This window comes from Callorhinus ursinus, unplaced genomic scaffold, assembly GCF_003265705.2.
Source record: "Callorhinus ursinus isolate GAN/ISIS: 27379988/994484 unplaced genomic scaffold, GSC_fseal_2.0 scaffold1, whole genome shotgun sequence".
NCBI lineage: Eukaryota > Metazoa > Chordata > Mammalia > Carnivora > Otariidae > Callorhinus > Callorhinus ursinus.
In genome coordinates, this window is record NW_027397063.1 from 79,339,841 (window position 1) to 79,367,050 (window position 27,210).

The 27,210-nt window shown below is 36.6% G+C and overlaps 1 protein-coding gene across 12 annotated transcripts in view; it reads left to right on the forward strand.

The window, feature by feature from the left end:
* The window catches only part of TBL1XR1 (TBL1X/Y related 1), a 173,331-nt gene that overhangs the window by 86,621 nt on the left and 59,500 nt on the right, over positions 1 to 27,210 (forward strand). For 2 of the 12 annotated variants that reach the window (XM_073897059.1, XM_073897072.1), the window contains one exon: positions 24,641 to 24,723. The exons of 9 other annotated variants lie outside the window; for them this stretch is intronic. The gene's annotated coding sequence lies outside the window, so the exon portion shown is untranslated. Of the gene's footprint in view, positions 1 to 13,975; positions 14,092 to 24,640; positions 24,724 to 27,210 lie in introns of all 12 variants that reach the window. One more of the 12 variants, XM_025878604.2, reaches the window with a different exon arrangement.

A 27,210-nucleotide genomic window follows, 5' to 3' on the forward strand; every position in this document is an offset into this window, starting at 1 on the left:
GAGCCTTAATCTATGGCATGTCCCCCTTGAGAATCCATTGTGCAGGCTTCTTGGGTATCTGAAGTGCAGGTGCTGTGCAAGTGGTTCTCTCTTCTAAGTGCTTATCTTCAGGTGAATTTTTCAGTGTGCCCCTCACAGAGACTATACATTGTGTTGTTTTTGGAACAGCTCTTAGACTGTATTTCAAATCAGATTATTTTCAACTCATCTGTCAGTTTTGTTGAGAAGTCCTGAAATCATTTTTAAGTCATGAGCACAGAAATTTATGTTCATTTATGTTGGTTCTAAATAAGTGTTAGTGTTAGAGATAAAGAAGGCCAAGATCACAACACACTTGCTTGTGGTCTAGCTGAGGACCCCACAGCCATTTGTATACATTTGCATGATGTGCTAATGCACTTACAGGTATTGGTTCACAGTGATAGTTTTCTCTTGAACCTGAGAAATGCCCAAGTTTTTAGTGAAACCTGTGCTGTGTAGTATCTTGTATTTTTTTCCCCTGAAGATGCTATAAAGGAATGCTTTGTGGGAATGTACAACTTACCTCTGCCACCCCCACCCTCAACTTTTGTGATATAAGGATGAAGGATTCGTATTATTCTTTTTAGCTTACTCTTCACTTACCTAGGTACAAGTAATTTTAACTCTAATTGCACCTTACATCATTATGATTTACAGCTACTTTCCTAAATAAATGTTGCATACTCTTTTCTGTAAATATCTCATTGTATTAATAGAACCCATTGGCCAGCAAGTGTGTATTATTATTTTAACTTTTTATTGTGCACGTTTTCAAACGTACACTGAAGAAGACAGAATAGCATAGTGACCTCTCACCCAGTTGCAGTAGTCACGATTTTTGTCATCTTTAACCACGTTGTTCCATGTCTCCTTCTACCTCCTTCCCCCAGTTATTTTGGAGCCAATACATGTATCACATGATTTCATTCATAAATATTTTTTTTTTGAAGATTTTATTTATTTTTTTGACAGAGAGAGACACAGCGAGAGAGGGAACACAAGCAGGGGGAATGGGAGAGGGAGAAGCAGGCTTCCCGCTGAGCAGGGAGCCTGATGTGGGGCTCGATCCCAGGACCCTGGTATCATGACCTGAGCTGAAGGCAGATGCCCAACAACTGAGCCACCCAGGCACCCCTCATTCATAAATATTTTAGTATGTATCTATGTAAGATACTACTTAAAAATACATATAATACCATTGTCACACTTTAAAAATTGACAGTAATTTTTTATTGAAAAGGGATTTAAATATACTTTTGAAAAATTGTAGTAAAAAAACAAAAATTTGTCTTAAATATTTTTAAGTGCACAGTTCGTACATGTAAGTGTAAACTGTATTCACATTGTTGTACAAGAGTTCTCTAGAACTTTTTCATCTTACTGATACCCATTGAACAGAAACCTCCCGTTTCCCCCTCTTAGCCGTAGCGGGCAACAATTATTTTACTTTACTTTTTGGCTTTAGGAGTTTGATGTTAGCTACTCTCTACAGTATAAGTGGAATCATACAGTATTTGTCTTTGTCTTTTGTGACTGGCTTACCTAGCATAATGTCCTCTAGGTTCATCAATTTTGTGGCATGTAGCATGTGACAGGATATCCTTCTTTTTAAAGGTTGACTGTTCCATTATATGCATATACCATATTTTCTTTATTCATTCGTCATTGAACATTTAGGTTGCTTCCATCTTTGGCTTTTGTGAATAATGCTGCATTGAACATGTGTGTGCAAATATCTCTTCAAGATTCTGCTTTTACTTCTTTTGGGTATATACCCAGAAATGAGACTCCTGGATCATATGGGAACCTCCATATGGTTTTCCAGAGTGGCTGCACCATTTTCCATTCCCACCAAAAGTACACAGGGGTTCTGATTTTTCTCTGCATTCTTTCCAACACTTGTTATTTTCTGTGGTGTTCTCTTTCTCCCCTCCCTCCCTTTCTTCTTTCCTTCCTTCCTTTCTTGGTAGTGAACATTCTAATGGATATGAGATTATGACAATAATTTCTTAATATCACTAAATAGCCGTTTAGTTTAGTTTTCCTCATTTGCTCATAAACAGTGTTTCTACAAAATCCATACATTATATTTGGTTGGTATGTGCATCTTACTCTTCTACCTCTTTACTTACTGCATTTTTTCCCTTTTAATTTATTTGCCATGTGAGGTTTCCTCATTCTGTGTTTTAATTGCATCCCTATAGTAAAAAGCTTCTCTTTCCCTTGTGCTTTTTTTTGCAAATCAGTAGTTATATCTAAGAGCTTAATCTAATTCAGGTTTTTCTTACTTTATTTTGTGGTGTCAGGGTGACAGAATATTTCATAAGGAGGTCCTTAAGACGTACATATTTGTCTCTGTGATATTAGGTGACTGTTGACCACTGCTTAGATCTCTTATTTCAATGAGAACATGCAAGATGTTGGTATCCTAATTATATCAAGGGTTTTAAGTGTCATTGAGCTTGTAGATTTAAATATTTTATGTTTATTGCATTGCAGTTTTTATTATTTTGATGCTCAAATGGGCTTGGCCAAGGAGACTTTTTAAGTTGGCTTTTACATAAACTTTTTTATATTTTATAATATGTATTATTAGATATAAATGTAATAGAAAATAGCATAAATGTATTATTAAAATATAAAATATAGAATATATAAGTGAAACATACAAGATAAATTTATAAAATCATATAGAACTGTTATATATAATATTGATTTTTATTTTAATATATATTTCTCTACTTAAACCAGTACCACTAACATGATTCCTAAAAATTGCTTTTTTGGCCTATGTCCCACTGAGGCTTACAGTCAAAGTATCGTTTTTACAGTACTTGAAGTAAATCCACTTGTATGATTTTTCTGCCATCTTGTTACATAGTCACGTCTGTTTATTTCATTTTATTTTTAGTATTTAGAATTTAAATATTTTGATTTAGATTTGTTCTGTATTATATATAAAACGTTTATGTTACTTCAAAGTAAGATACATTTTTATTTTCTTACTCCCCTTCTAGATAACTGGTTTTTATCTATAGTGCTAGTTTAAAAAAATATAAGCAAACCCATGTACATACTTATATTGGAGATCATCTTATAGTGCTGTATAGTCCTCATTCCTTTTCATGGCTGTGTGATAGTCCATTATATGGATGTACCATTCTGTTTCAAGAATGCGAGTTGTAGATGTGATCATAAATATCCATGTTATTTTTTTAGGCAATTTGCCAAATTCCCTTAAACATTATGGCATCTTATATTCCTTCCAGCAATGTATGCGGTTGCCTGTTTACTCACTTGCAGACAGTGTATAGTCAGAACTTTTAGGGTGGGGGTGTGTGTGTGTGTATTTTTAATCTGATAGACGAGAAATGGTATCTCACTATAGTTCTGATTTGCATCATTTTGTATGTTTTAGAACTGTTTGTGTATCTTTTTCTTTGAACTGTTCAAAAGATACTTATTTTCAAGAAAATCTGTCAATTCTTTTGACCAGTCCTTCAGACCTCCTATTTTCTCTTGTTCTGATTCTGTAGTCATCCCACAACTTCTTAAAATTAATTTAGCTTAACAGTAAGATTTTCCTACTAAGAACCATGCTGACCAGTTGTCTTAGATTTGATTTCAATGGAATCAGACCCTTGATAAAACTATTTTACTTGAAAAGTGAACCCAGAAAGTTCCTGTGGGCGTGGGGAATGGTGGGGAAGTAAGAAGACATAAAGAGGCAGGACAGATGCCTTAAAGAGTGGGTCATGTTGTGGGCATTTGGGGCCCACACCCTGTGGGTACCTCTGGAGACAGACTAGAACATGCCTCTGAGTTGTTGCACTCCAGCGGCAATGAAGCTGGAGTAATTTGTCTACCAACTCCCATTCCGCATTGGTGGAGTTATGCTCTGGGGTGGGGAGGACATCAGCTCCTCAGCAACTCCTCCCTGACCTAACCTTTGGCCAGAGATGACCCTCAGGGGTTTGTACAAAGAGGCTGCTTACTTCCTCAGGAAAGTTGAGTGGTGAGGAGTTGTCGACTGGGTGCCGCTGGCGTCTGTTGCATCAGTGAATATTCCAGGCTGCAGTTACATTTCTCAGTATAAATTAGGAAATCATTCTTCTCATTCTTACATTGTTTAGTGTATTTTGTCAATATCTATTCTCCTAGAACTTGATTGTCCTAAGAGAACTGATATAAGTTACGGCTTGCTAGATTGAAGATAAGGCCCCAAAGAATTGTGACCATCCCAAGAAGTTGCTCCCAAGAAGCAGTGATCTGTTCCCTTTTACTATCTACTTTTTTTTACTTAAAAGATTTTATTTATTTACTTGTGTGTGAGAGAGAGCACACAGTCGGGGGGAGCAGCAGAGGGAGAGGGAGAAGCAGGCTCCCCGCTGAGCAAGGAGCCGCAATGCGGGACTCAATCCCAGGACCCTGGGATCATGACCTGAGCCAAAGGCAGATGCTTAATTAAGACTGAGCCACCCAGGCGCCCCGGCCTTTACTATCTACTTTTTAGTCATATCATCTGTAAATTTGTTCTTTTCATTGTAGAAAAGTTCATTGTCCTTATTTATCATCTTTCACTGTCCTGTGATTTTGAAGTGGCATAATTAAATGTGAAAAAAGAATAGCATTACCATATAGATGGCATTGTGTGAAGTATTTTCTTTTGGTTGGGAATTTATGCCTATGGAGAACTAATTTTCAAATCAGTAGTAAAATGGTTGCATTGAAAAACTCTTAAGTCTTTAGGGTATCTCCCCCCCCACCCCCCCCTTAATGGATGAAGCTGAAAACACATACAGGCTCAATTTCTTTCAAAAGGGCTTATGCTTTTGTATATGTCTGAGCAGTTGTCTCTTTGAAAATGTATGGTTTATCTTTTATTAAAAACAAAAAAAGGTAATTCAGAAAAGCAGAGCACACAAATGTTGGAATTGACCCCCTGTATCTTTACCGCTGGATGATTGTTACGTGATGTGAGGCTTATATAACTAAAATGGGACCTGAAAGATTGTGATTATCTATCATCTGAAAGTCAAAGAAAGCTTGGATTCTTACATGGATTTAAGCCTTATATTAAATGTTGTAGTAGAACTTGTTATAGTGGGTTGCTCTTGTTATTTAAAATTTTACCTTCATGCTTCACATAATTTTGGTGTTGCTTCCATAAGCTCTTAATATAGGCACCATGCAACCAGAAACAAAACCTAGCTCTCTTCTTATCTCAAGGAACCCAGAATAGGGAGAAAGCAAGAATTTAAAACCCACATAAAGGTTAGAAGGATGGGTGGTTGATGGAATAATGTTAAAAAGTGTCCTATCCCTGATTTTTTTATGAACTATTTCCAACTTTTCAAACTGCCCAGACTTGTTAAATTCAGTCTTACTAGATTCTAACACATTAAGGGTTGGGCCACATGCTTTCATATTAGCAATATTGCCATAAAATTTGAAACTACAGGCCATTGCAAGTTTCTTGGGTGTAATGAAACCATTAGGAGGAGTCTCTCTTCTTTTCCATTCCTCCTTCCTTTCATTAATCTATGTATCTTTCTAGTGCATAGTAATGCATTTTTTTGTTACTTTTAATTTTTTGCTCCCAAAAGAAATTAACTTAGTAAAGTTTGGTATGTAAAAGACAGGAAGTTTTGGTTTTAGTAGGCACTGTTTGTTCTCCTCTCCATGTTCTGCCCTTTTAAGCCAGTGCTTTCAGTCATATCTTTTGATTGTTTTCCCTTGGTTCATTGGAACAGAGATCGTTCACAATGACTGTTTTCTCTCCTTCCCTGTGATTACTGTTTTCCTCCTATAAGGAGGATCTTTTTAAAAAAGAAAAAGACACTATAGTTTTTATTTCACTATATTATATAAAGGACAGTCTGATTTGATGTTTATTTCCAGTCAGACGTTTAATGGGATCATTTTGAGTTCATTATAATCTAATACTTTTTTTTCTTAAGCAAGTGAGAGTGGGGGAGGGGCAGAGGGAGACTCCAGGAGAGAGAGACTCTGAAGCAGCCTCCACGCCAGTGCGGAACCAATGCGGAGCATGAACTAATGACCCTGAGATCATGGCCTGAATCAAAATCAGGAGTCAGAAGCTTACCCAACCGAGCCACCCAGGCACCCCTATAATCTGGTACTTTTAAAAAATGACTTAGGAACATAAGGGTTTGTGAATTTAGAACAGATTACATAGGAATAATTTAAATGTGTAGGAGACACTGAAAGACATTTTGATTAATTTAAAAGTTTTTTGAAAAATGATAAAGTACATTAAAATCAGACAGAAATGGAAGGTGTAGTGAATGTTCTGTGTTAGAGAGTAAATATCTTATTTAAATGTCTTTGTAACCTGTGGGTTTGTTAGTATCTCTGTTTTATAGATGAGGAATCCATTATTCCTGTTTATAATCACGTAGGTAATAAATTGTAGAGTCTGCTCTGAACCAGGTCTTGTTTCCACAGTTGAGAATGTCTGCACCTTTGAGAAGATTGGAACTATGGCAAGATGAAACTGGGGTGGAACCCTAGGTTCTCAAAAAGATCACTTGTCCTTTATTTTGCATGAGAAACAATTAAGGAATAAAATTGTTACACTGTCTTTCAAAACAGAAGAAATTACATCTGTTTTAAAAATACGCAGAGATTTCAGTATTTGTAAATTTACTTAAGGTTTTTTGTTATTTTCATTCAAAGGAAGGATTTGATATTTTGGCTGAAATTTCAGAAACTAAGTCACAATAACATACTTGATTTGAATATTGTATACTTTTGAAGTATATTTTGTGTCTCCTTCACTAATCTTTAAAACCATTTAATTGAGAAATGTATTTTGTTTGATAATGCCTTTTAATATATTCCCTATATGGTATTTCTTCCCCACAGCTGTGGATAGGATGAAGTAAACAGTAGCTTTCATAAAAAGAAATACTTTAAATTCAGGTATTTTGAAATGATAAGTTAAGTCATTTATCTACGTTTTTTTTTCTCCTTAGAGTGGGCTCTACTTATAGTAGAGATGGAAATTTATTTCAAAATCAAACTTTCTCTGATCTACCGGCCATGTAGGGCAGACCTTTTTATCACCACCAATCTATAGCGTGCGTGTGTGCCCGCGCGCGCGCACGTATGCACGCACGTGTACTCTGTGACTCATCCAGACACCTTGGCCCTTGTTTGCCATTGTGTCCCCCTTCCCTTGCCCTTCCACCTCCGCATCCAGACCTGCAGTATATACTGTAGCCACTGGTGATGTGTGATATTGAGCACTTGAAATATGACTAGTCATAGTTGAGGTATGCTGTAAATATAAAATGCATACTAGTTTTTGAAGACAATATACTTTTGATTTTGAAATATTGGTTACAAGAAATGATCACATTTGGGTTAAATATGTATATATCATACGTATTTTATTGGGTTATATATTGGGTTAAGTAAAATATATTATTAGAATAATTGCCCCCTGTTTCTCTTTAAATTTTTCATGTGACTACTAGAAATTCAGAATTACATAATGTGGTTTGCATTGTGGCTTATGTTGTGTATCTGTTGACAGTGTTGCCCTAGACCTTGCTAGTCATAGCTGCCTGACCTGTAGGTTCTCCTTATCTGCCAGAAACAAGTCATCAGAGCAGTGAAGCATTTGGCTAATGCTAAGACCGGGGGAAATAGGAGTGACCCTCACTCAGAGCATTCCTAAAATTAGATCATGGTGTTGCCAGGTGAACTGGGGGAGAGACCCAGACCCCGTTCCTAATGTGTCACCAAAGGCTCTTGTCACAAGAAAGAATTCAGGGACAGACACACAACACAGGGAACAAATGACACAAACAAGAAAAGTTGATTAAAGTGAAAGTACACACTCTGGAGGTGTGAGAGCTGGGATGGGTGGAAACTGGAGCAAGTGGGCTGCACGCCCCGGGGAGGGGTGGGGTTTGGGGTGGGGTTGGGTTTCTATCTTTTATTAAGGATTGTTAACTAGGGGGTGGACTATTCATTACGTGGGGTAGGGATGCAGGGTTTCTTGAATTTTCTTCCTGATTGGGTCGGCGGTTTCCCATAGTGGCATCCGCCATCTTGGGCCGGTCTGGTTTGATCAGGCTTCATGTGGAGTGTGGCCCAGCAGGCCTCTAACGTTCCCCACAGCTGGCTGGACTTCCTCACCGCTGGTCTCCAGGTGTCCTGTTAGAACCTAACTACCTGCCTTCTCTAACATCGGGACTCATCATAAAGCTAAGTAAGTTGTCCTCACTAAGTAGGTCCTAATTTTACAAATAGGAATTACAGCTCAGAGAAGTGATGCCATCTCACATACAAATTTGTCATAGTTACAGAACCAAGACTTGAACCAGATGGCCTCATGTAGTCCAGCATTCTTTAAAATTCTGTATCATACAAATTCTAGAGAATCAGAATATTTTTCAGGGATGAATCATGAGAGCTTGCACAGGAGCTCAGGAGGAGATAGAATAATAAGGCTTAAAGCATTTTAGTCTAGGTTTTGTGTTTTGTTTACTGTTCAGTGCTAAAGAAAAATGTCAGGAAATTTTTCTTTTATTATAATTAGGTATTTTTCTTGTCTGTGTTATTTTCTTTCTTGGGAAATCAGTTATTAGCGTTTGCTTTCCTTTGTACTTGTTACCTTGTCAAATCCTTTTTTCCCTAGATTTTTCCCAATTGTAGTTTCCATTTAGTTCTTTTTATACTTTGTACTTCTGAGAGCTTCTGTCTTTCCTGTCAAGTACATACCTTTACCTTGTGGAGGATGGATTAAAATAGCTACCTTAACGTTTTTGTTTGATAATTCTCACATCTGGGTAATCTCAAGATTGGTATCTCATTCTGGCCTTGGAGAATTGGTCAGATTTTCCAGATTCTGTGTATGTTTAATAATTTTGAATTGTATCTTATGAATGTTGTGGGCTTTGTTTTGTAATTCAAACAGGTGATCTTCGTGCTTAGTTCTCCTTGTCTGTGGCACGGGCAGTGTCAGCCTCCAGTGCCAGTTCGGTGTTCAAAGCCTTTGCTGTGCTGCTTTGGGCCTCCTCCTTGCATGCACCCCTCAGGGTTAGTGTGGGACCCAAAGAGTGGCTTAAGTCAAAGGTTCTCAAAACCTTGGCTTCTTTGGGTGTGTTCTGCATACATATCTTGGGATGCCTTTGGGACTAGACAGAATTACAGTATTCCCTTCTCCAGCTCTCATCATCTTCCACTCCCAAAGGCCTTTTCTTGGTTTAGCTTGACTCTTTGGATTGAAAGGGACTACATCAGTCAAGCTCTTGAGGAGGGGGAAAAAAAAACCCACAAAGAGATTTGTCGATTATAGTTTTTTTTTGAAGTGGAAAAATAGGGAGTTATAATTTTAAAAATGAAATAGTGGCTCCTCCTGGAGTGTGAGCACAGTCACTGGACAATATGTGGAAAAACATGTGGACACTGTAGAGCAAACAAACAAGTAGGAACTGGACTTGAAGTGGTTTCTTAAAAAAAAAAGGGAATGGCCCTGGGGTGAGTTTCTCCTCTTGCTGGTGTTTTGCTTCAGGCGGGCTCCTCTTGGCTTGTTTGCAGTCTACTGGCTTGAGGAATCAGATCAAATTCAGAAATACCACAGTTGCTGTAGAGTGATGGGAGTCCAGCAGGAGGAAGAGGGAGGAAATCCCAGAAAAGAAAGAACCACAGTGGTGGAATACCAGATTCTGTGTAGAAACTCTGCCAAATATGTGGCTGACCCCTACACTGGAAACAGTTCAGATGTCTGTCAAGAAAATAGATAACTTTTGTACATACAACACAATACTGCTGAGCAGTAGAGAGGAACAAAGTCTTGATACCTGCAGCAACTTGGAGTAAGTTCTGAAACAGAATGCTGAGTGAACATAGCCTTTTGTAAAACTGGGGCAGAATGGGGCGCCTGGGTGGCTCAGTTGGTTAAGCGACTGCCTTCGGCTCAGGTCATGACCCTGGCGTCCCGGGATCTCGAGTTCCGCATCGGGCTCCCTGCTCGGCAGGGAGTCTGCTTCTCCCTCTGACCCTCCCCCCTCTCATGTGCTCTCTCTCTCTCTCTCTCTCTCATTCTCACTCTCTCAAATAAATAAATAAAATCTTAAAAAAAAAACTGGGGCAGAATGATGATTCTTTTTCTATGATGTCCTAAAAACAGGCAAATTTGGGGCGCCTGGGTGGCTCAGTCAGGTGTCTGCCTTCGGCTCAGGTCATGGTCCCAGCGTCCTGGGATCGAGCCCCGCATTGGGCTCCTTGCTCGGCGGGAAGCCTGCTTCCCCCTCTCCCACTCCCTCTGCTTGTGTTCCCTCTCTCGCTGTGTCTCTCTCTGTCAAATAAATAAAGTCTTTAAAAAAAGGCAAATTTACCTGTTGTGTGTTGGGTTGGGGCAGGCAAAACTAATGTTTAAAAAACAAGTGGTTGGCAGGGCTTAGAAAAATGGATGCATGGGTGCTGGGGACAGGGATTAAGTGGGAATGGGCATATGAGAACTTTCTAGGGTGATGGTAATGCCCTGTGTCCTGTTAGGTATTTGGGTTACTTGAGTATATCATTGAGTGGTAAGCCTAATATCTATCCATTGTATTTTATGTAAATTTTTTCTTTGAAACACTGTATTAATTACATCGCTGTAATTAGTAACAGAGAAGCTGAAGTGTATATGGGGAACGTATATGGACCTGCAGCTCATTTTGAAATGCTTCAGAAGTTAAGATCAGTTGGGAGAATGGTAAGACAAATAGAAGGAAATGTTAATTCTAAATCCTAGTGGTGGCCATGTGAATACTTCCTGTACAGTTTTTAAAATGTTTTCTGTATGTATGAAAATTTTCACAATAAAAGGTAACAAAAATACTAGTAGGTAGTATTTTTCTAAATTAGTTCCCTGTTAATAGGTTGTATCAAAATTGATACTTTTTTTAATTTGAAAATACTTTAAAAGGTTTATGAGTGGCATTTTTTGTGCCTGTACACTGAGCTCTGAACCTTATAGGATGCAGAAAGAGAAATAAAAATGAACAATAAAAGTGAGAAGACAAAACATACCCACACAAATAATTTGATTACTTCAAAGTGATAGAGCAAAGGCTCATTATGATCATTTATAATACATAAATTCTGAGGGCATGGGTACGTAATTAGAGTGTGCTTGGAGTCAAGTGTGATTAATGGGAGATGGAATCCCTTGAGTTGCTTATTTTGAACAAGTTTTTGAAAATACTGTTAGAGGCAATTACTAGATTTCTCTTTCCATTTTTTAAATTGACCAGTTGTCATTTATGAATTTTGGCTTAGGACACATTTTTTTTAAGTATGTTGTATTCATTTATCAAAAGAGGAAAGCTGCATAATTTTTATACTAGAATTGTTAGCCAGATTAAATTAGAATTTGTTTCTAAAAATCTGTATTTTATGGTAATAGTATGTTAATGACTTGTTGGGTTAAAAGGCAAATGATCATTGTTCCAGAATTTTGTGGTTCTTTTCTAATATTTTTGAGAGACAAGTGTAATGCCATTAAAATGTAATACCCAATATTAAGTATAACATTTACAAAATACTAATTTATTTCCTATCCTTATTTACCCTTAGGAAATCTATTGTTAGGCTAGAGATTTAAAATGTATATATCAGAATAAACTGTAAGTAGGTGAGGATGAGAGAAAAGTAAAACATTAATATTAAAATAATTACAAATTATTAATTACAAATTGTAATAATGAGATGTGAGATTTTTAGCCATTAATTTGATCAACTCAGTTTCTTTTTTATTGGCAGTTATTTCTTCCCCCGTCCTGAAACAAGAATTTCCAACAAAACCAGGCAGTTATTAAATATATTTTAGAAAATAAAAAGTTCAATGAAACTGTATGATGTTATAATGGCTTCATATTAGTAACCAAAATAGTCTGAGTTGTACTTATTTTTGGTCTTTTGTCTTTTTTATCTCCAATTTTATTGCAGTAATAAAAAGAATTGCCATTTCTAGGTATTATATAACTTTTTCAAAGCATTTGTGCTGCTACATTGTACCCAGGTATAGCTATTTACGTTGTTCCAAGGATTCTATATTATTGATAACTAAATGAGATATTTTGGTCTTTGAGCAAATTATACCATGTGATGACTTCTATAAGTGGTGGAAAGAATTACAAATGTGTTTCTGTTCTACAAATTGAAATTTAGTTAGGAATAATCAGTGGGCTTCATGCAACATACCAACTAGTTATTTAAATTTCAAATTTTCCTTTAGCTGCTGCTGATCTTGGTGTCAACCCTTCCTAGAGGAGAATATTTACCCAAGACAGTAGTTCTGAATTTTTGCAGGAGCTGGTTTATATCTGTATTATACTGGCTAAAATATAGTATTTTATCATTAATAGTATTCTTGTCAGTAAATAAGCTAAATAAGTGTTTAAGTTTCTCTGAAAAAGTCATGGAGGGGGTGGTAAGGTAGATGGAGAAAATTGCTGAAAACAGCTCATGCTCAAAATAGAGCCCTAAAGTATGCTTTGCATATCCGTCCTGATTTCTGTTGTTTACCATTAAGTGTAAGGTTATTTTAATCAGCTCATTAGGATTGTAAATCAAAATACCTAAATTAAAATGGAAAATAAATTCATTGTAAAGGAAAATTTTGCTTCACAGATTTTTTTTTATCTCAAAGGTACATGGATATCACAGCCATTTTAAGACTAGCCAAGAACAGATTTCATTACCATCAAGACTGCTTTATTTTTGCCTTTGTTTCTACCAACCAGAGAGAATTTTATTAGTGATTCCGAATAACTTATTAGGCAATATATTGCCAAGGTGAAATGCTCAAATGAATAATTAATGGAATTGCTTGTATGCCAACTTATTTTATAATCACTTTAGGTAATTTGCATAAAACAAGCTTTAAAAAACAAGGTGTGTTTTTTTTTTGTTTTGTTTTCACTGAATGTTTCATTGTATCTTTACATCCTTTAAAAGATACAGATTACGTTCTTTAAAAGAGTAGATTTTTGACAGATTTTTGATTGTAGAGAGAGGTTTATTGGTTCTTACATTCCTGGAGTTTTAAGTCAGCCAGGTAAGAACTGTGGCATCAGCATAAGGGATAAATAAATAGTGGAATGTCAGCTGATGTAGCAACTTAAAACGTAGTATTCAGTTTATTAGACCCTGAAGGATTTACTCGGACCAGGCATTATTTAGGTAATTGCAGTTAGGCAACCACCAATTTTTTGAGGCACCAGAACCTTTCTATTGTTACTAGTAGAAGCTTGATTTCTTTCAGTGTGGAGAACTTAACACTTTTTAAATGTTTCTAAGTGTCATTGGGAAAAGAATTATTTCAATTAGCTCTGTCAGGAGGAGAAGCCACGTTCTATTTTGAGAGCTAACCAGAAAAAAAAAATTATTATGCATAGGGAAAATATACTCATTAACAAAAAAGGATATCACAAGCATAATTATTGCATATTAAAATTAAATGTTTAATTTACTCTAATCATTTTTCTTGTCATTTTACTTTCTATTCAGTTACTTAATTGGGGACACTTGTGAGGCACTTTATCACTTAATGTAATGTTAGCCCAAAGGTGTTTCTGCAGTATTTTCTAGATTTACTTGGGCAGTCTGGCTGGCCAAAGGAGAATAGGATTTTTCAGGTCATAATTTGGTCCCTCATTACTAATCTCATAATGCTACTAAGGCTGGTATATTGTAAAAACCTTTTTAGCAGTTAAAAATTATAAAGTAATTGCTCTTTGAAGTTCAAAATTTTATGAACATTGTTTTCATCTCTGTTCCCACCCACTGTTTCCAATGTTAACAGTTAAACTTCACTGTTAACGAAAGTCCTACATTTTATTGCTTCTTCCTGAATTTGTCCATAGATTCCCTCAATGTTAAAACTAGAGGAGCCCTCTCAGATATCTAATTCAGCACCCTCATTTTACAGATGAGGAACTGAGGCCTTGGACTAGAACAGAGGTCCCCTCACTCAGTCCAGGACTCTTTCTATTACATCATGCTGCCTGATGTTTGTTTATGGAACTCAGCAACATCACATACAGGGTGAGCTTTTTTTTTTTTTTTTTTTTTAAATGAACACACAAAGTGGTTTGCTACTCATCAACTGCTGTTCATCATTCCTGTCTAACTCATTCTCTCCTTTTTTACCCATACCTATCTTAAGCCATAATATAGCCCAGTTGCTTGTGACTTTATTTTGGTGCTGCTTGTTCTTGGCATTCAGCCATTATTTTTTAAAAGAGTCAGACTTTTAGGAAGGCTGAAGCCTGCTGTAGCAGCAGTAGGGTAAAGTATAGGACCGGATGGTTTTGCAGAGTTTTAAATTTAGATTTAAAAAAAAAAAATGAATTGCAGGTATGTACAAGAGTGTGGATATGACGTCTAAGAGCAGGTGTGATACTGGATAGGAGAGCAGTTTTTTGGTGAAATAATAAAATGCCAAGAAATATTAGCCAGTGGTGTGACATAATTGTGTTAACAGTGGCTTATCCTGTGAACTCATGGATTTAAATAAGCATATTTGTGTTTTAGACTTTTGAGTTATTTTTTGTATTGATGTTCAGATTCTCCCATTTTTGGCTAGTGAGTGCTTGTTCACATTGGTTCTTGTGTCCTTCAGATAAGACCCTACTAATTTTAGGTAGTTTTCTTGTTCTCTCATGTAAGATATTACATGCTCTAAGATAACATGGTTTTCAGGGGTAGCTAAAGGACTTTCAGGTTCTCATAGTATATTATTTATAGATTTCTATAGGACCAATGGGTCATTTCTACTTCCCTTTCCATTTTATTTTGAATTTTTATGAACACTGTCCATCATTAATTTTGCTTTTGTGAAAGAGTAGGAAAAAACAAAATCTTTCAGCTTAATGAAAATTAAAATGTTTTTCTTGTATATTCATTTTTTTAATCTCTTGTCTTATGTCACTGAAATAACCATGATGTCAACATTTACAATTTTAAGGTAAACTAAAACACTAATGCTCAACTATGAATGCTGGATAAATTTGATGGATTGGACAGCATATCACCATCACAGTCACCTGATACTTTGTATCACTTACATATTACATATTGTAAAGTTTTTGGAGTTCTTCGACTATTTAGTTATTTATCAGCCATTTTAAAGGGTCCCTACCCACCTGCCAGATAACTAATTGGGTTTCAGGTGAACTAAATCAGAGGTCCAGAAATGTCACGTGACAATAGTTTTCTTGAAAACCTACGTGTGGGAAGAAGGGTTGTTTTTTTTTTTAATCAGTGTGTAAGTATATATAAATTGTGCGTGGATTATATTTCTCATGCTGGAATGGGAATGCTATATTTTATGACATGAAGTTTTTTAAAATACATTTGAATAGCTACTATGTGCTTGGTGCTAGATGTAAAGTGTAGACTGTCTTTTAAATATTAAAAACAAGTATACATAAGAGGTGATATGACGACAGCATTAGCACTTAAATTATAATGGTCTTCCATACGTTCCTACCTACCTGTGAGGTGTGTAGGTTAATTTTATTTCTGTATTACAGAACAAGAAACTGGGCCTCAGGAGCTTGATTTAATGTTCAGATGTCAAAAGCAGTAGCATTTGAAAGAAGCCATCAACATTCTGATTTCTAGTCTGATAATCTTTTGCTACTGCCCAGTTTTCAGAAGAGAAAAAAAAAAAACAAACCCAACTGTGATGTTGGTATTTGAATAGGCTTCATAAGGAGATGACATTTGAAGAATAGAAGAATTTCAGCACTTATATTTGGAACAAAGAGCTAAATAAAAAGCAGGGGTTTTAGAATGATAGACCTGAAATATATGTACCTGATGGGTAGAGTAGATTCAAAAGATACTGTATGGCTAAAACTGTGGAAAGAGCCAAGATGTCCATCGACAGATGAATGGATAAAGAAGATGTGGTGTGTGTGTGTGTGTGTGTGTGTGTGTGTGTACACACACACAATGGAATATTATGCAGCTATCAAAAGGAATGAGATCTTGCCATTTGCAATGGCGTGGGTGGAACTGGAGGGTGTTATGCTGAGTGAAATAAGTCAATCAGAGAAAGACATGTATCATATGACCTCACTGATATGAGGAATTCTTAATCTCAGGGAACAAACTGAGGGTTGCTGGAGTGGGGGTGGGGTGGGAGGGATGGGGTGGCTGAGTGATAGACATTGGAGAGGGTATGTGCTATGGTGAGCACTGTGAATTGTGCAAGACTGTTGAATCACAGATCTGTACCTCTGAAACAATGCAATCTATGTTAAGAAAAAAAAAGATAGGAGGGGAAGAATGAAGAGGGGGAAATCGGAGGGGGAGACAAACCATGAGAGACGATGGACTCTGAAAAACAAACTGAGGGTTCTAGAGGGGAGGGAGGTGGGGGAATGGGTTAGCCTGGTGATGGGTATTAAAGAGGGTACGCTCTGCGTGGACCACTGGGTGTTATGCACAAAATGAATCATGGACCACTACATCAAAATTTAATGATGTAATGTATGGTGATTAACATAATAAAAAAATTTAAAGAAAAAAAGATATTGTATGGCTAGATACTTTGAGATCATAGAATGGGAAACTTAAGTGCCTGGCTAATCCCTTTGGAGTGAAATGTGGAAGTTATTAAGTAGCAGTAAATATATATGATATAATCAGTTATGTTTTATGCCTTGGTGTCAGAAGATAATAGGAAGAGACCTAGGAGACTCTGAGGCTAATGTAGTAATACAGGTGGCAGGTACTGTAGAAAGAAAGGCATTGCTGAAAGTGGTGCTGGACAGGTAATAGGAGATAGACTCTCTAAAGTTGCAGGTAAGAGCTGAGATAGGAAGTTAATCCAGCATGATACTAAAGTTTCAATGTGGCGAATGGTAGAATCAAGTTTCATGTGTGGTGAATGGTAGAATCAGTGATAGTTATGGGCAAGAGGAGAAACAAATTTGGGAGTATAGGACATAAGTTGCCTCAGGTAATACTGAATTATATGAGATTCCAAAAACGCATAGAAATAGATCTGTGCGTCACTCAGCTGGAATTGGATTCCTTGAGTGGGAAAGATCGGGATGTGTGGAGTGGCACATAATAGGAAAGATGGTGGTTTTCTCATTCTTGAGAGTGTTGGGGATCATTAGTTGGGACAGAAGACAGAATACCAGAGGCTAAAAAGAAGTCAGCTATACATATGTTAGGGCGGGAAGAAAAGTCAGTTCGAGAGAGGAGAGAGGGCAGACAGAGTCAGGAAGCCAAGTGTTAGAAGTTCAAAGACTGTTCTGATTTTCTTCTTAAATGCTGAAAAATGGTCAGGAGTGGAGATTAAGGAGTATGAAAACCCATTGGATTTGGCGGTGATTAATAATAAAGTGTTTTACGTTCAAAAGGTCAGAAGTAGACCTTTAACAAAAATAATTTTACAAACATTTTTCTTTTATACATTATACTTAAATGTGTAAATGTGATTATTTACATTTTGTACATAAGATGAAACTCTTTCCTTTTGTCCCCCCCAGCAGTTTATTATTTTTAATGATTGTGTAATACATGAATATTATGAATATACTACAATCTTATTTTGGTACTCCTCTTTTAATGAACATTTACTTTATTTCTTTGTTTTTCCTTTTTTTCCACTAAACAGTGTTCCTAAAATAAATATCTTTAGGAACTTATGTTTTATTTCTCTAGGTTGTAGGGTGTGTGTATTTGTTGACTGACCATTTTAACAACAGAAAATATCAAATTCTTACGATTCAGTCTAATCTTACTTGTAATAGAGGTTGACAGATTGTTTTTCAAAAGGCTTTTTCACATCTTCCACTTGAAAATAGGGGGATAACCTTTCTCCACATTTCTGTCTGAAATAGACATTCTAGATCTTTTAAATATTTACCAATTGTAGTGAGTGCAATTTTACTCCTTGTCACTTTGATATGTATTTCCTTGATAAACTAGCAAATCTTTATGTACTCAGATACAACTATCTTTTCTTGTATAGTTTTTGAGTTTCTAGTCTTGGTTAAAAGGATTAGACATGTAGCCTCAGTATTTTGTTAAGATGTATACGTGAAGTATGTGTGCATAGGTACATGCACACACGCATTTACTTAAGATATCCAAGTATTAAATCTATCTGGAATTTATTTTGTCTGTTGTAAAACACGTGTGCCCATTTTCATTTCCTTTCAGGTGGATAGTCACATGTTGCAACACAAGTACAATACCAATCCATTCTTTTCCTTTGCTCAGATCTTTGTGTCTTTCAATAGAATACTACGTTTAGTCATATAAATTTAGTAAATATTTGATAGTTTTTTTTGCTTTTGTAAATGGAATATTTACTTTCTTGTCTGTATTTAAAGGTGCTTATAATTGGACCAGAGAAAAGCTATTGTTTTTGTTAGACTCTGTATTAAATTCCCTAAAGAAAGGCTAGTAATTTTGCTAATTATATGGTAGTATATCATAGAAGACCCAACAGATTCTATGGTACAGTTTTTTTCTCTTTTGTATGTTTTTTTTTTTTTACTTCTTCAGAAAGTCAGCACAAAAGAATAGAATAAATAAAAATAAGGATTTTGAAGTGAACAAAAAGTCAAAGAAGTACTAATAACTTCTACCAAAGAAGTGAAGTCACCTGAGATTGAAGGGCTTTTGGTGAGATAGGTTCTTTGAGGGAAGTTAAAGTTTTTTTAAATCCATGATGGAAAATTTGATAAGGAAGTTAAAGACATAATAAAATGATTGCCAAATGGCTCAGCGGGGCAAAATGATGTTAGATACCATTATGGTTTGGGGTTTACAGGGCTTGAGTGGGAATTAGCAAGACTATTTGAGCTGAATGTCAGGATTAGAGCGTTTGTTGTAGAAGTGTCAGATCAGTAGATTTGCATCAAAATGGAGGGAAAATCGATATGGTCAGGAGGTACGATGACAGATTGAAGGGTACTGAGAAGTAAGTAATTTGAGATGACCATGAAAACCTGTTTGATTAGAAACTGAATAGATCAAAGATTTAAGGAGTTTACGGTAAAAGAGAGGGGTGTGTGTGTGTGTGTGTGTGTGTGTGTGTGTGTGTGTGTGTTACAAGATTCAAAGATAGCGAAGTTTTTGAATTTTGTGCCATGATGCACAAGTCATGGTTTACATGACCTGAGAAAGTTGTTAAAATATACATGCCTGGGCTGTACCTCTGACTTGCTGAAACTTAAGACTCTTCAGGGTTGTCATGAAGTTTATGACATTACTTTGAAAAAGCTGCCACAGGTGAATTTGATACACCTTAATAAGCAAGGACTTCTGGTTGGCTAGAAATGAGTGTGGTGGGCCTTTTTCTTTTTTCATATTCAGGGTTTGGCCAAAACGAAATGGAGATAAAGTTATCAACATTGTGCAGGTAATGGAGATCAAATTAGGAATGGATGAGAAGGAACATTGAATGTCATTGAAGATTATCTTTCTCATCTTTTAAAACACTACTGACTAGTCGAAAGAAAGAGCTTTTATTCACTGTTCGCAACAGGTAATACTTGAGTGCCCTTTGTGAATCGGGCTATATTCCAGGCACAAGTATACTAGTGAATAACAAGGATCAAGTATCTGCTGTCAGGTAGCTTCCTTTTTTTTTTTTTTAATGAGCATAAGTTGTCATTCACAGAGTATTTGTTGAGTCACCAGTGTTTGAAAAATCTCACCTATACCACACATTGTATGATCCATTGTTTATTTTTTCTTTAGAGTAGTGATCTATATCAACAAAAAACAATGTTGAAATGAATGGTCTCATTTGTTGCTGTTATCTCTGACTACTTTTAAGTATTGCCCTCAGTTTCCTTTACCACTAATAACATAAGCAAGGACAAGAAAAAGGTGAACCCATTTCCACTACATAAATGGAAAAAAGGAACCTTCTTTTAGTTTCTTAGTTTCTAGCAGTCTTGAGTTTCAGCGCAGAATGCTTTTTTTAAAACACAGAACCAGATGAAAGGGAAATAATTTCATACTCCTACCTGCTGGCCATGAATAGATTAAAATTTTTTATAAGATAATCCAGTGACATCTGATCAGGTAACCAGACACAGACTAGACAGGTGGAGGTCTTTGTTTCAACTTCTTGCTGTTCCTCTCCTAATTCAAATCTCTATAAAGTTTTGGAAATGATAGTAGATGCTTTGTATTCATCTGTTTGCATATGCACTATTGGAGTGGGTTCAATTTTCCATAATGTTCATACCTAGTGCTATAGCCATCCCTTTCAGTCTTTTAAATCAATTTTTTTTTTTAAGAAGACTAATTATTTACATGTAATTGCTTTGATATTTTCATTAATCTGGGCAACCTACAATTTTCCCTGGGAAGGGAAAAATTCTCTTGTTCCATTCAGCTCTAAAGCCTGCGATTCCTTATAGGTTATATCAGTTAGCAGTTAATTTATATCAGCAGACCCCCCAAAATACTACTTTCCTCCTGATTTGTATACTTACTGTAATTTACATTTTGAGCTTTTAGGTAAGTAGAGCACCTATAAAATGCTGGGACACCTTGTAGTAGAGTGAAAATAGGTGTGACTTGTGGGAACAGTTTTAGCCTTAAAAATATGTATATAACTCAATTCAAACTCTTTTTTCTTTTTTTTTTAAATTGTATAGTTGGCACACATTGTTACATTAGTTTCACTTGTACAACAGTGATTCACATGCTTATTGGTTCTAATTTAATATGTATTCATTTTCACTATAACATTCTTATTATAACAGTAACTCTTACTATAACATTAGCTATTTTAATTGAAGTCACATGTTCTTGAGATCAGTGGCCCAAGCAGAACTTCATATATTTTTGAAAGAATATTTTTTTCTTTCTTTGTTTTAGAGAACTGTGCAAGAAAACTGTGTGTTTTGGGGGGGGGGTGTTAGTTACATAATTGAGATTAAAAAACAAAGGTTAAATATCTGATTACCATGTGGTAATCAAGGGGTTTTGCTGTTCTAATAAGAAAGCTTTACTACTTATTTCTTAATATTTTTGGAGTAATTCAAACTGATTCTGAAGTTGCTGTCTACGGGTGTAGACGCTTTCCTCTTTTCTCTCTAAATGCTTTCCCTTTCCAAGAAACAGGTGAGATTGAGAGCAGAGAAGAAGAACACTCACTCTCCTTGCACGGCCTTAGAATTTTGTTTCTTTAAAACTACTTATTTGAGCACATAGTATGTATTTGTGTTATGAAAACAGCCCTACAAGAAATATTGAAAGGGGGTCTTCTAAGTAAAGAGAGAGCCTAAAAGTAACATAGACCCAAAAGGAACACAGACAATATACAGTAACAGTCACCTTACAGGCAATACAATGGCACTAAATTCGTATCTCAGTAGTTACCCTGAATGTGAATGGGCTAAATACCCCAGTCAAAAGACACAGGGTATCAGATTGGATTAAAAAACAAGACCCATTGATACGCTGTCTGCAAGAGACTCATTTTAGATGCAAAGACACCTCCAGATTGAAAATGAGGGGGTGGAAAACCATTTACCATGCTAATGGACACCAAAAGAAAGCTGGGGTGGCAATCCTTATATCAGACGAATTAGATTTTAAACCAAAGACTATAATAAGAGATGAGGAAGGACACTATATCCTACTTAAAGGGTCTATCCAACAAGAAGATCTAACAATTGTAAATATCTATGCCCCTAACGTGGGAGCAGCCAGTTATATAAGCCAATTAATAACAAAAGCAAAGAAACACATAGACAACAATACAATAATAGTAGGAGACTTTAACACCCACCTCCCTGAAATGGACAGATCATCTTAGCAAAAGATCAACAAGGAAATAGAGACTTTAAATGACACACTGGACCAAATGGACTTCACGGACGTATTCAGAACATTCTATCCCAAAGCAACAGCATACACATTCTTCTCTAGTGCACATGGAACATTCTCCAGAATAGTTCACATCCTGGGTCACAAATCAGTCTCAACCGGTACCAAAAAGGAGAATTACAGACCAATATCCTTGATGAACGTGGATGCAAAAATTCTCACCAAAATACTAGCCAGTAGGATCCAACAGTACATTAAAAGGATTATTCACCATGACGGAGTGGGATTTATTCCTGGGCTGCGGGGTTGGTTCAACATCCGCAAATCAATCAATGTGATACAGTACATTAATAAAAGAACAAGAACCATATGATCCTCTCAATAGATGCAGAAAAAGCATTTGACAAAGTACAGCATCTTTTCTTGATCAAACTCCTCAGAGTATAGGAATAGAGGGTACATACCTCAATATCATAAAAGCCATCTATGAAAAACCCACAGCAAATATCATTCTCAATGGGGAAAAACTGAGAGCTTTTCCCCTAAGGTCAGGAACGCGGCAGGGATGTCCACTATCACCAGTGCTATTCAACATAGTGTACTAGAAGTCCACAGCAATCAGACAACAAAAAGAAATAAAAGGCATCCGAATCGGCAAAGAAGAAGTCAAACTCTCACTGTTTGCAGATGATATGATACTTTATGTGGAAAACCCAAAAGACTCCACCCCAAAACTGCTAGAACTCATATAGGAATTCAGTAAAGTGGCAGGATATAAAATCAATGCACAGAAATCAATTGCATTTCTATACACCAACAAGACAGAAGAAAGAGAAATTAAGGAGTCGATCCCATTTACAATTGCACCCAAAACCATAAGATACCTAGGAATAAATCTAACCAAAGAGGCAACGATTCTATACTCAGAACTATAAAATACTCATGAAAGAAATTGAGGAAGACACAAAGAAATGGAAAAACATTCCATTCTCATGGATTGGAAGAACAAATATTGTTAAGAAGTCAGTGCTACCTAGAGCAATCTACACATTCAACGCAATCCCTATCAAAATACCATCCACTTTTTTCAAAGAAATGGAACAAATAATCCTAAAATGCTTATGGAACCAGAAAAGACCCCGAATAGCCAGAGGAATGTTGAAAAAGAAAAGCAAAGCTGGCGGCATCACAATTCCGGACTTCCAGCTCTATTACAAAGCTGTCATCATCAAGACAGTATGGTACTGGCACAAAAACAGACACATAAATCAATGGAACAGAACAGAGAGCCCAAAAATGGACCCTCAACTCTATGGTCAACTAACCTTCGACAAAGCAGGAAAGAATGTCCAAGGGGAAAAGGGCAGTCTCTTCAACAAATGGTGTTGGGAAAATTGGACAGCCACATGCAGAAGAAGAAAACTGGACCATTTCCTTGCACCACACACAAAAATAGACTCCAAATGGATGAAAGACCCAAATGTGAGAAAGGAATCCATCAAAATCCTAGAGGAGAACACAAGTAGCAACTTCTTTGACCTCAGCCACAGCAACTTCTTCCTAGAAACATCGCCAAAGGCAGGGGAAGCAAGGGCAAAAATGAACTATTGGGACTTCATCAAGAAAGAAAGCTTTTGCCCAGCAAAAGAAGCAGTCAACAAAACCAAAAGACAACGGACAGAATGGGAGAAGATATTTGCAAATGACATATCAGATAAACGGCTAGTATTCAAAATGTATAAAGAACTTATCAAACTCAACATCCAAAGAACAAATAATCCAGTCAAGAAATGGGCAGAAGACATGAACAGACATTTTTCCAAAGAAGACATCCAAATGGCCAACAGACACATGAAAAAGTGCTCAACTTCGCTCGACATCAGGGAAATCCAAATCAAAACCTCAGTGAGATAACCACCTCACACCAGTCAGAATGGCTAAAATTAACAAGTCAGGAAACGACAGATGTTGGCGAACTATGGAAAGAGCCAAGATATCCATCGACAGATGAATGGTTGAAGAAGTGGTATATATACATACACACACACACACAATGGAATATTATGCAAGCCATTAAAGGGAATGAAATCTTAACATTTGCAACAACATGGATGGAACTAGAGGGTATTATGCTGAGCGAAATAAGTCAATCAGAGAAAGACATGTATCATATTATCTCACTGATACGAGGAATTCTTAACCTCAGGAAACAAACTGAGGGTTGCTGGAATGGTGTGGGGTGGGAGGGATGGGGTGGCTGGGTGATAGACACCGGGGAGGTTATGTGCTATGGTGAGTGCTGTGAATTGTGTAAGACTGTTGAACCACAGACCTGTACCTCTGAAACAAATAATACATTATATGTTTAAAAAAAAAAAGATAGTAGGAAGGGAAAAATGAAGGGGGGGAAATCGGAGGGGGAGGCGAACCATGAGAGAAACAAACTGAGGGTTCTAGAGGGGAGGGGGGTGGGGGGATGGGTTAGCCTGGTGATGGGTATTAAAGAGGGCACGTATTGAATGGAGCACTTGGGTGTTATACTCAAACAATGAATCATGGACTCCTACATCAAAAACTAACATGTATGGTGATTAACATAATAAAATTAAAAAAAAACTACTTATTTGAGTAATAGTATACATTTGTGTTATGTTGAAGGAAGAAGGCTATTTAATACCTGTACTTGAGAAACACTAAATTGATCAGCAGTTTGATGTTAAATGGTATATATATTTCTGATGAAAACCCTTGATTATGTCTCAATGAACTCCAGGTCATCTTCTCTGAAGCTACTTTCCAGAACAGAGTCAAGCCCACGATTTTATATTCAAATGAGGATCTTAATCTTTAAACAAAGTAAGGATTAGAAGACTACTGGGATACATGTGGAGTATGAAATAACAGTCATTATGTTGTCTTACACTTACTGCCCTCATTGTTACAGTTGCCCCTACCCTTCCCATTAAGATAGAGAAGAGGTTAGACTTCATGTACCCAGAGGTTAGACTTCATGTACCGTGGTCCACAAAAGATACAAGCCTTATGAGAAACTGGAAGAGGTAAAGGGAATTAAATTTTTTCTTTTGTTGGGGCGCCTGGGTGGCTCAGTCATTAAGCGTCTGCCTTTGGCTCAGGTCATGATCCCAGGGTCGTGGGCTCCAGCCCCGCATCAGGCTCCCTGCTCAGCAGGAAGCCTGCCTTTCCCTTTCCCACTCCCTCTGCTTGTGTTCCCTCTTTCGCTGTGTCTCTTTGTCAAATAAATAAATCTTTAAAAAAAATTGTTTTTCTTTTGTCTCCCAAATGACCTTTTCAGATGGTTGGTTTTAGTCAGAATCCAAATAAGGTCTACATACTGCTTTTGGTTGGCTAAATTTAAGCCCCTTCCACATACTGGTATGAGAAAGCCATTCATTTGTCTTGTCGAATTTCCTATATGCTGAATTTGGCTCTGCATCCTTGTATTACTAACATATTTTACTGTTGTCCGGTATTTCTGTAAAGTGGTAGTTGGAAACCTGATTAAATTCACTTTGAGTGTTTTGATCATGAAGTCTTTTTTCTTCCATTTGCATGATACCACATGAGGCATAAACCATCTGGTTGTGTCACTTTCAGTGATGGTGATATTGATTAGTTGATTCAGTTGTTGTTAGCCTCATCCACCCATTACACAGTTGCACATCAGATATTTCCCTAGTGGGCTCAGCACCTTTCATAATCATTGCTTAGGTTCATTCTTTTCTTAGGGATAGAAAAGATTATTTCCTAATTATATCATTGTTTTTGCATTGATTGTCTGGAATTCTGTAAATGATTGTTCCTAATCAAGTATTGTGATACTATGAAATAGAACTTGCACAAGAAAGGCAGAGTATGTGCCTGAATGTTTTAGTTATCAATTTTCAGAATACTGAATTGGTGGTATGCTAGTAACCTCTCAAGGTGACCAGTGATGTGGATTTTATTTTTAATTTTTATAATCTCTTTGAGGTGTTTTAATTCACTTTATTTCTGTCTCCTTTCGACATGACAGGAGTGGTCTTTGGTAGTCTCCTTGCTTTCTTGCATTACAAGATGTTCCAGGCTTCCTGCTTTAGCCCTGAAATTGGCTATTCTTGTAGGGAGTTCTGACTCCTTTTAGTGGACAGTGTTTATTTAGAGACTATAATCCAAGTATAGAGTGCTTTTAATACGAGGTTGCCATTAACTGCTTGTAGGTGGTTTTAGGCCTAGGATATGTATATTTTCAGTAAGAGAAAAACAAATCACAAGTTCCTAGTTATATTTTAATTCATGTGTATAATTATAGGGTTTTAAAGCTTGATTGTATTGTGTGAATTTTACTGAAAATATACCAGAGTATTATAAACATTAAAATTATTTGTATTCAGTTCCATCTAATACGAGTTTCATAATAACAGTAAAATGGTCAAAACATATTTGCCATCAAGACAAATTGTTCTGTAGCACAATGTGACACATTGAGTTTCTCACTTCTTACCTCCCTAGCATATTGCTCTACATCCTGCATATGTAGCCAGCTTTTATAGCACTACATTGTGAAGAGAAAACAAAACAATTTTTACTTTTTTTACTTAATTTTTACTGCTTCTCTATTTGTATATATTTTTTCTTTCTGAAAATTTTGAAGACTAAAAGCAGTTTAAAGTTTCTTTGTCGGGGTGCCTGGGTGGCTCAGCTGGTTAAGCGATTGCCTTCAGCTTAGGTCATGATCCTGGAGTCCTGGGATCGAGTCCCGCATCGGGCTCCCTGCTCAGCGGGGAGTCTGCTTTTCCCTCTGACCCTCCCCCCTCTCATGCTCTCCCTCTCTCTCATTCTCTCTCAAATAAAATAAATAAATCTTTAAAAAAAAATTTCTTTGTCATTCTTTTTTGTCCCTAGGGATTATGTGCAGTCAAAATATTGCTTTAAAGTATATTAGTTTTCTTTATGACTACAAATAACTTCACTCGTTCTAAAAAGTATTCATTTTCTGTGAATCTTAAACGTAGATAATGTTGGTTGGCTGTGCCTTTGTTCTGTGTCTTCTCACTTGGTGATCCAGGCTCTTAGAGCAGGCCCAGTATATAGGACATGCTCATTCTTGTGGCAGGAGAAAAGAGCAAGAGACCTGACAATACACTTGTAATACCTTTTAGAATTGTGATTGGATGTAGTATGTATCACGTCTGCTCAATTTCCATTGGCCAAGGCATGTCACATGGCCACGGTCCAGTTATTGGCGTGGGGATGAATAACTCAATTGTAGGAAAAGTGAAGTGATTTGAATTCTCAACAGTAATATGTTCGCCCACATAAAGTCACTTAAATTGATCCCTGTAT